We start from the raw sequence: 8,058 nt of genomic DNA on the forward strand, positions 1-8,058 counted from the left end.
ATGTTGACTAGGAGTTTGGAATGCTAGATCCATGAATCAAGGTAAACTGGATGTGGTCAAGCAAGAGTTGGCCAGAGTGAACACTGACATCTTAGGAATCCATGAACTAAAATGGGAATGCATGTGTGCAAGCATGCTAAGCCTCTTCAGTCATGTCCAACTCTTTGCAACCCTATGGACTGTACTCTGTTAGGCTCCTCTCTCCAAGGGATTATCCAAGCAAGAATACTGGAGTGGGTTGCATGCCCTCCTCCAGGGGATCTTCCCAACCCTGGGATCTTCCCAGCCCATGGATTGAACCCAGCATCTCTTATGTCTCCTGCATTGGCAAGTGGGTTCTTTACCACTAGTGCCACCTGGGAAACCTGAATGAGAATGGGGGAATTTAATTCAGATGACTGTTACAATTACTACTGTGAGCAAGAAACCCTTGAAAGAAATGGAATAGCTCTCATAGTCAACAACAACAACAAAAAAATCTGAAATGCAGTACTTCAATGCAATCTCGAAAACGACAGAGTGAGCTCAGTCTGTTTCCAAAGCAAACCATTCAACATCATAGTAATCCAAGTCCATGATCCAAACACTGATGCCAAAGAAGCTGACCAGATCAATGAAGACCTATAGCACCTTCCAGAACTAACACACACACACACACACACACACACACAAAGATGACATTTTCACCATAGGAATGAAAGCAAAAGTAGGACGTCAAGAGATACTTGGAATAATAGGTAAATTTGGCCTTGGAGTACAAAATGAAGCAGGGCAAAAGCTAACAGTGTTTTGTCAAGAGAATATGCTGGTCATTACAAATACCCTTTTCCAATAATCCAAGACACAACTCTACACATGGACATCACTAGATGATCAATCCAAAATTAGATTGATTACTTTCTTTGCAGCCAAAAAGGGAGCTCTATACAGTCAGTTAAAAAAAAAAAAAAAAAACCTGGACTGTAGCTCAGATCAGGAGCTCCTTTTTGAAAAATTCAGACTTAAATTGAAGAAAGTAAGGAAAACTACTAGACCATTCATGTATGACTTAAATCAAATCTCTTATGATTATATAGTGGAAATGACAAATACATTCAAAGGACTAGATTTGGTAGACAGACTGTTTGAAGAACTATAGACAGAAGTTCATTATATTACATAGGAGGGAGTGACCAAAACCATTCCAAAGGAAAATAAATTCAAGGCAAAGTGGTTGCCTGAGGAGGCTTTACAAATACCTGAGGAGAGAAAAGAAATGAAAGGTAAGAGAGAAGGGGAAAGATACATCCAACTGAATGGAAAGATCCAGAGAATAGCAAGGAGAAATAAGAAGGCCTTCTTAAATGAACAATACAAAGAAATAGAGGAAAACAATAGAATGGGAAAGACCAGAGATCTCTTTAATGAAATTGGAGATACCAAGGGAACATTTCATGCAAAGATGGGCATGATGAAGGACAGAAATGGCCAAGAATTAACAGAAGCAGAGATTAAGAAGAGGTAGAAAGAATACAAAGAAGAACTATACAAAAAAGGCCGTAATGACCTGGATGACCACAATGGTATAGTCACTCACCTAGAGCCAGACATCATGTAGTGTGAAATTAACTAGACCTTAGAAAGCATTATTAGGAACAAAGCGAGTAGATGTGACAGAATTCCAGCTGAGCTATTTAAAATCCTAAAAGATGATGCTGTTAAAGTGCTGCTCCCAAGACACCAGAGAATCTGGAAAACTCAGCAGCGGCCACAGGACTGAAAAAAGTCAGTTTTCATTCTAGTCTCAAAGAAGGGAAATGCCAAAGAACCTTCAAACTACCCCCACAATTGCACTTATTTAACATGCTGGCAAGTTAGTGCTCAAATCCTTCAACCTAGGCTTCAATGGTAGGTGAACTGAGAACTTCCAGATGTACAAGCTGAATTTAGAAAAGGTAGAAGACCCAGAGATCAAGTTGCCAACATCAGTTGGATCATAGATAAAGCAAGAGAATTCCAGAAAAAACATCTACTTCTTATTCATTGACTATGCCAAAGCCTTTGACTGTGTGGATCACAACAAACTGTGGAAAATTCTTAAAGAGATAGGAATACCTGACCACCATACCTGTCTCCTGAGTAACCTGTTTGTGGATCAAGAAGTAATAGAACCAGAGACGGAACAACAGACTATTTCAAAATTGGGAAAGGAGTACATCAAGGCTGTATATTGTCACCCTGCCTATTTATCTTATATGCAGAGTACATAATGCAAAATGCCAGGCTGGATGAATCACAAGCTGGAATCAAGATTGCCAGGAGAAACAGCAACAACCTCAGATATGCAGATGATATCACCATAATGGCAGAAATCAAAGGGGAACTGAAGAGATTCTTGATGAGGTGAAAGGAGGGTGAAAAAGCTAGCTTGAAACTCAACATTCAAAAAACTAAAATCATGACATCTGGTCCTATCACTTCATGGCAAATAGAAGGGGAAAAAGTAGAAGCAGTGAAAATTTCATTTTCTTGGGCTCCAAAATCATAATGGAAGGTGACTGCAGCCATGAATTTAAAAGATGTTTGCTCCATGGAAGGAAAAATATGACAAACATAGACAGCCAGTTAAAAAGCAGAGACATCACTTTGCCAATTAAGGTCTGTCTAGTCAAAGCTGTGGTTTTCCCAGGAGTCATGTATGGATGTGAGAGTTGGTCCATATAGAAGGATGAACATCAAGGAATTGGTGCTTTCACATTTTGGTTTTGGAGAAGACCTTTGAAATCTCTTGGACTGCGAGGAGATCAAACCAGTCAACCCTAAAGGAAACCAACTGTGTGCTCATTGGAAGGACTGTTGCTGACATTGAAGCTTCACTACTTTGGTCACCTGATTTGAAGAACTGACTCATTAGAAAAGACCGTGATGCTGGGAAAGATTGAAGGCAAAAGCAAAAGAGGGTAGTAGAGGATGAGCTGGATTTCTGTCCATGAGGTTTTGCTGACCTCATGGAGTCAGCATGGAGTGGGTTGGCATTTCCTCTTCCAGGTTATCTTCCCAACTCAGGGATTGAATCCACATCCTCTAGGTCTCCTGTATTTCTAGTGAATTTTTTACCTGCTGAGCCATCCAGCAAGCCCTAATCTTTCTATATTAGTCCATAAAGAGCTTTCCTATTCATTTTAATAGCCACATAGTATTCCATTCTGTGGAACATTACAGTGTATATAGTCATATTTTGATAAACATTTGATCTATTTTTCATTATTTATTAGGACAAATATTATTGAGTAAATAACACTTTTTCACATATTATTTCCACATTGCAAGGGTGCTTGTACAATATAATCCCTGAAACAGAATTATTTAATCAAAGTGGATTTGTGTTTGCAGTTTTGATTAATATTGCTAAAGTGACCTGTGTGTTTCCCAGGTGGTACTAGTTGTATAGAACTCATCTGCCAATGCAGGAGATGTAAGAAACTTGGGTTCAGTCCCTGGGTCAGGATGATCCCCTGGAAGCGGGCATGGCAACCCACTCCAGTATTTTTGCCTGAAGGATCCCATGGACAGAAGAGTCTGGCAGGCTACAGTCCATGAGGTCAAAAAGAGTCAGACACAACTGAAGCGATGTAGCACACACAGCACACAAAGTGACCTGTGCAGAGACTATACCAAATTATTCTCTTACATTGATTGTATACAAGTTACCTTTTAGTTTAGGTGTTATGGTGATGACTTTTTAAAATTTTTGTCAATGTAGAATGTAAAAATGGTATCTCAGGGTGATTTAGTTTGGATTCTTGCATGGTTAAAATTGTTTTCAGTAGTCTTCATTCTAGAAAGACCATACAGCTAGAAAGATAATCTTGGTTCACATTTTTCCTCTTAAAGTATTACAGATATTGTTTCCCTGTCTTTGCTGATTGAATTTAGCTGTAGGGAAATTCAAAGGTTTTAACTTTCCCTTTTAAGAGCTTCTGCCTTTAAATTCCTATATTTTTTATGTTGCACCTTGGTGTTGACCATGCCAGGTCAACTTTTGCTCACGAATGACAACATTAAATTTTTATATAGATATATTCTAACAATGTAATTTTTGTCTCCTTTTTTTTTTCTTGAAATGTGTCATGAGTTTCATCTCCAAATACACTTTTGTACTTCAAATACAGTTATAATTAAATAATATATTTTCTGATTTTCTTCTTTAGGTACCAAACTCATTCTTATGTTGGACCTCCTTCATGCATCTTCTATAATTACTACTCTCCTTTCCTATATTTATTTATGCTTTTCTCATTTTTATTCCTTTTACTTACACTGTAATTCTCCCTTATGCTCCTAAACCCTTTTTTATTTCATTTTTATAATGATATTGTTTATTTGTTCTCCTTCATTCTGTTACCATTTTTATTTTTTCTTATTATTCCAGTATCATTTTCTTGAGATTTTGCATCTCTGTTGCTTGTTTTTCCTTCAAATAGGTGATTGCTTCATTTCTTCTTAAAAATTCTTGGTTTAACCTTAGTCTATAATTTTCATACACTTTCTCAAAACAACACATTTTGGGTGCAATTGCTTTACCTTTTTAAAAATTCTTCATCCTTTTTCCAACTTCTTATATTTGTTTTAATGTTATCCTTGCTACTTTCCTTACTACCCTTTATGAAGTGACTAACCTTTTTCAGAAGAACCCCATGGAATGTATGCAAAGTAGGACACCAAGATCACCTTTCTGGTGACAAAATAAAGCTTCATTCCTTTGGTTTATAAAGGCACCAACTTTCAAATACAACTTTATTAAATTCTGTATGGCTCTGACTCTTTCCCTACTGTTTTCTGCCAAGGAGGGCTTCTCTTGCTATCCCTCTTTACCCCAAAATCACCCATAAGGGGTTTCCCAGGTGGCATTGGTAAAGAATCTGCCTGCTAATGCAGGAGACTCAAGAGGAAGTTCAATCCATGTGTTGAGAAGATCCTGGGAGGAGGTAATGGCAACCCTCTATAGTATTCTTGCCTGGAAAATTCCATGGACCAAGGAGCTTGGAGGGCTATAGTCCATGGGGTTGCAAAGAATTGAACACTACTGAGTGACTAAGCATGCATATGCACCCACACACCATTTCATAAGAGATTCAGTTTTTACCCTTTATAATCATGCCCTCATCTTAAGGAAACATGTTTTTCTGGTCTTTTTGAGTACTGCTACCACTTGGCCCTTTTTCCACTTTTTTTTTTTTTTAAGTTTGCTTCCTCCAGTTCAGTTTTTTTGCCCCATTTTATATATTTTTAATGGAATTTATTCTTTTTTTAATCCCTGAATTGTCTTTTGTCAACTTTATTTCAAAATCAAAACTTTTTCTTTTGAATTATTGAAAGGAAAGGAGCTAGATAAAAATTTACACAGCTCTGCTCTTTCCAGAAGTCCCTACATTGATGTTTTCATTTAAAAAATAGTTAAGTAGGGAATATTGGAATGGGAGAGAAATGGATTTTATCTTTTGGGTCTCATTTCTTCAAAATGATAGTAAGCAATAATCCAGATATCAAACTATTATTGTATTAATTTTTGTTATGATCAGATATAGAAAAACATTATTCTTGAGGAATTAAAACTTATTAAAGATAAAGATTATGAAAAGCCTATGGTTTTTATTAAGAGCAATAGTTTTCTTTACTACTGCATGATGGACAGATGCTATGAAAGCCAAATATTAGCAAGTTTAATTTTTGATACCGGAGAAAACTCTTGAGAGTCTCTTAGACAGCAAGGAGATCAAACCAGTCAGTCCTAAAGGAAATCAAATCTGAATATTCATTGGAAGGACTGATGCTGAAGCTGAAGCTCCAACACTTTGGCCAGTTGATGTGAATAGCAAACTCAATGGAAAAGACCCTGATGCTAGGTAAGGTTGAGGGCAGGAGGAGAAAGGGGTAACAGAAGATAAGATGGTTGGATGACATCATTGACTCTTTGGACATGAGTTTGAGCAATCCCTGGAAGACAATGAAAGACAGGAAAGCCTAGTGTGCTGTGGTTCATGGGCTCACAAAGATTCAGACAAAATTTAGAGAATTAGCAACTGAACAACAACTGATAAAACAAAAAATAAATAAAAAACAAATGGAGAGCAATCTTGAAAGTTCCCTGAGCAGACAAAACCAATTTAGTCATAGAAGCAAAACTTAGTTTAGCCTATTTTGCAAGACTAACCTGATTTGGGTCATTTCTCATCTACACCTCTGGAAATTGTGAGCAAAGTTTTACTGTTTCCCAAGGTTACTGCAGCCATGAAATTAAAAGATGCTTACTCCTTGGAAGGAAAGTTATGTCCAACTTAGATAGCATATTCAAAAGCAGAGACATTACTTTGCCAACAAAGGTCTGTCTAGTCAAGGCTATGGTTTTCCCTGTGGTCATGTATGGATGTGAGAGTTGGACTGCGAAGAAGCCTGAGCGCCAAAGAATTGATGCTTTTGAACTGTGGTGTTGGAGAAGACTCCTGAGAGTCCCTTGGACTACAAGGAGATCCAACCAGTCCATTCTGAAGGAGATCAGCCCCGGGATTTCTTTGGAAGGAATGATGCTAAAGCTGAAACTCCAGTACTTTGGCAACCCCATGTGAAGAGTTGACTCATTGGAAAAGACTCTGATACTGGGAGGGATTGGGGGCAGGAGGAGAAGGGGATGACAGAGGATGAGATGTCTGGATGGCATCACTGACTCGATGGACATTAGTCTGAGTGAACTCCGGGAGTTGGGGATGGACAGGGAGGCCTGGCATGCTGCGATTCATGGGGTCGCAAAGAGTTCGGACATGACTGAGTGACTGAACTGAACTGAAGGTTGATATGGTTTGCCTTGAAAAAACCATAAAAGAAGTCCTTTTCATTATAGGGGACTGGAATGCAAAAGTAGAAAGTCAATAAACACCTGGAGTAACAGGCAAATTTGGCATTGGAGTACAGAATGAAGCAGGGCAAAGGCTAATAGAGTTATGCCAAGAGAATGCACTGGTCATAGCAAACACCCTCTTGCAAAAACACAAGAGAAGACTCTACACATGGACATCACCAGATGGTCAACACCAAAATCAGATTGATTATATTCTTTGCAGCCAAACATGGAGAAGCTCTATGCAGTCAGCAAAACCAAGATGGGGAGCTGACTGTGGCTCAGATCATGAACTTCTTATTACCAAATTCAAACTTAAATTGAAGAAAGTAGGGAAAACCACTAGACCATTCAGGTATGACCTAAATCAAATCCCTTATGATTATACAGTGGAAGTGAGAAATAGATTCAAGGGACAAGATCTGATAGAGTGCCTGATGAATTATGGACAGAGGTTCCTGACATTGTACAGGAGACAGGGATCAAGACCATCCCCATGGAAAAGAAATGCAAAAAAGCAAAACGGCTGTCTGGGGAGGCCTTACAAATAGCTGTGAAAAGAAGAGAAGTGAAAAGCAAAGGAGGAAAGGAAAGATATAAGCATCTGAATGCAGAGATCCAAAGAATAGCAGGGAGAGATAATAAAGCCTTCTTCAGTGATCAATGCAAAGAAATAGAGGAAAACAACAGAATGGGAAAGACTAGAGATCTCTTCAAGAAAATTAGGGATACCAAGGGAATATTTCATGCAAAGATGGGCTCGATAAAGGACAGAAATGGTATGGACCTAACAGAAGCAGAAGATATTAAGAAGTGGTGGCAAGAATACACAGAAAAACTGTCCAAAAAGATCTTCACAACCCAGATAATCATGATGGTGTGATGACTGACTTAAAGCCAGACATCCTGGAATGTGAAGTCAAGTGGGCCTTAGAAAGCATCACTATGAACAAAGCTAGTGGAGATGATGGAATTCCAGTTGAGCTACTTCAAATCCTGAAAGATGATGCTGTGAAAATGCTGCACTCATATGCCAGCACATTTGGAAAACTCAGCAGTGGGCACAGGACTGAAAAAGGTCAGTTTTCATTCCAATCCCAAAGAAAGGCAATGCCAAAGAATGCTCAAACTACTGCACAATTGCACTCATCTCACACACTAGTAAAGTAATGCTCAAAATTCTC

This window comes from Bubalus bubalis, chromosome 7, assembly GCF_019923935.1.
Source record: "Bubalus bubalis isolate 160015118507 breed Murrah chromosome 7, NDDB_SH_1, whole genome shotgun sequence".
Classification (NCBI taxonomy): Eukaryota; Metazoa; Chordata; class Mammalia; order Artiodactyla; family Bovidae; genus Bubalus; species Bubalus bubalis.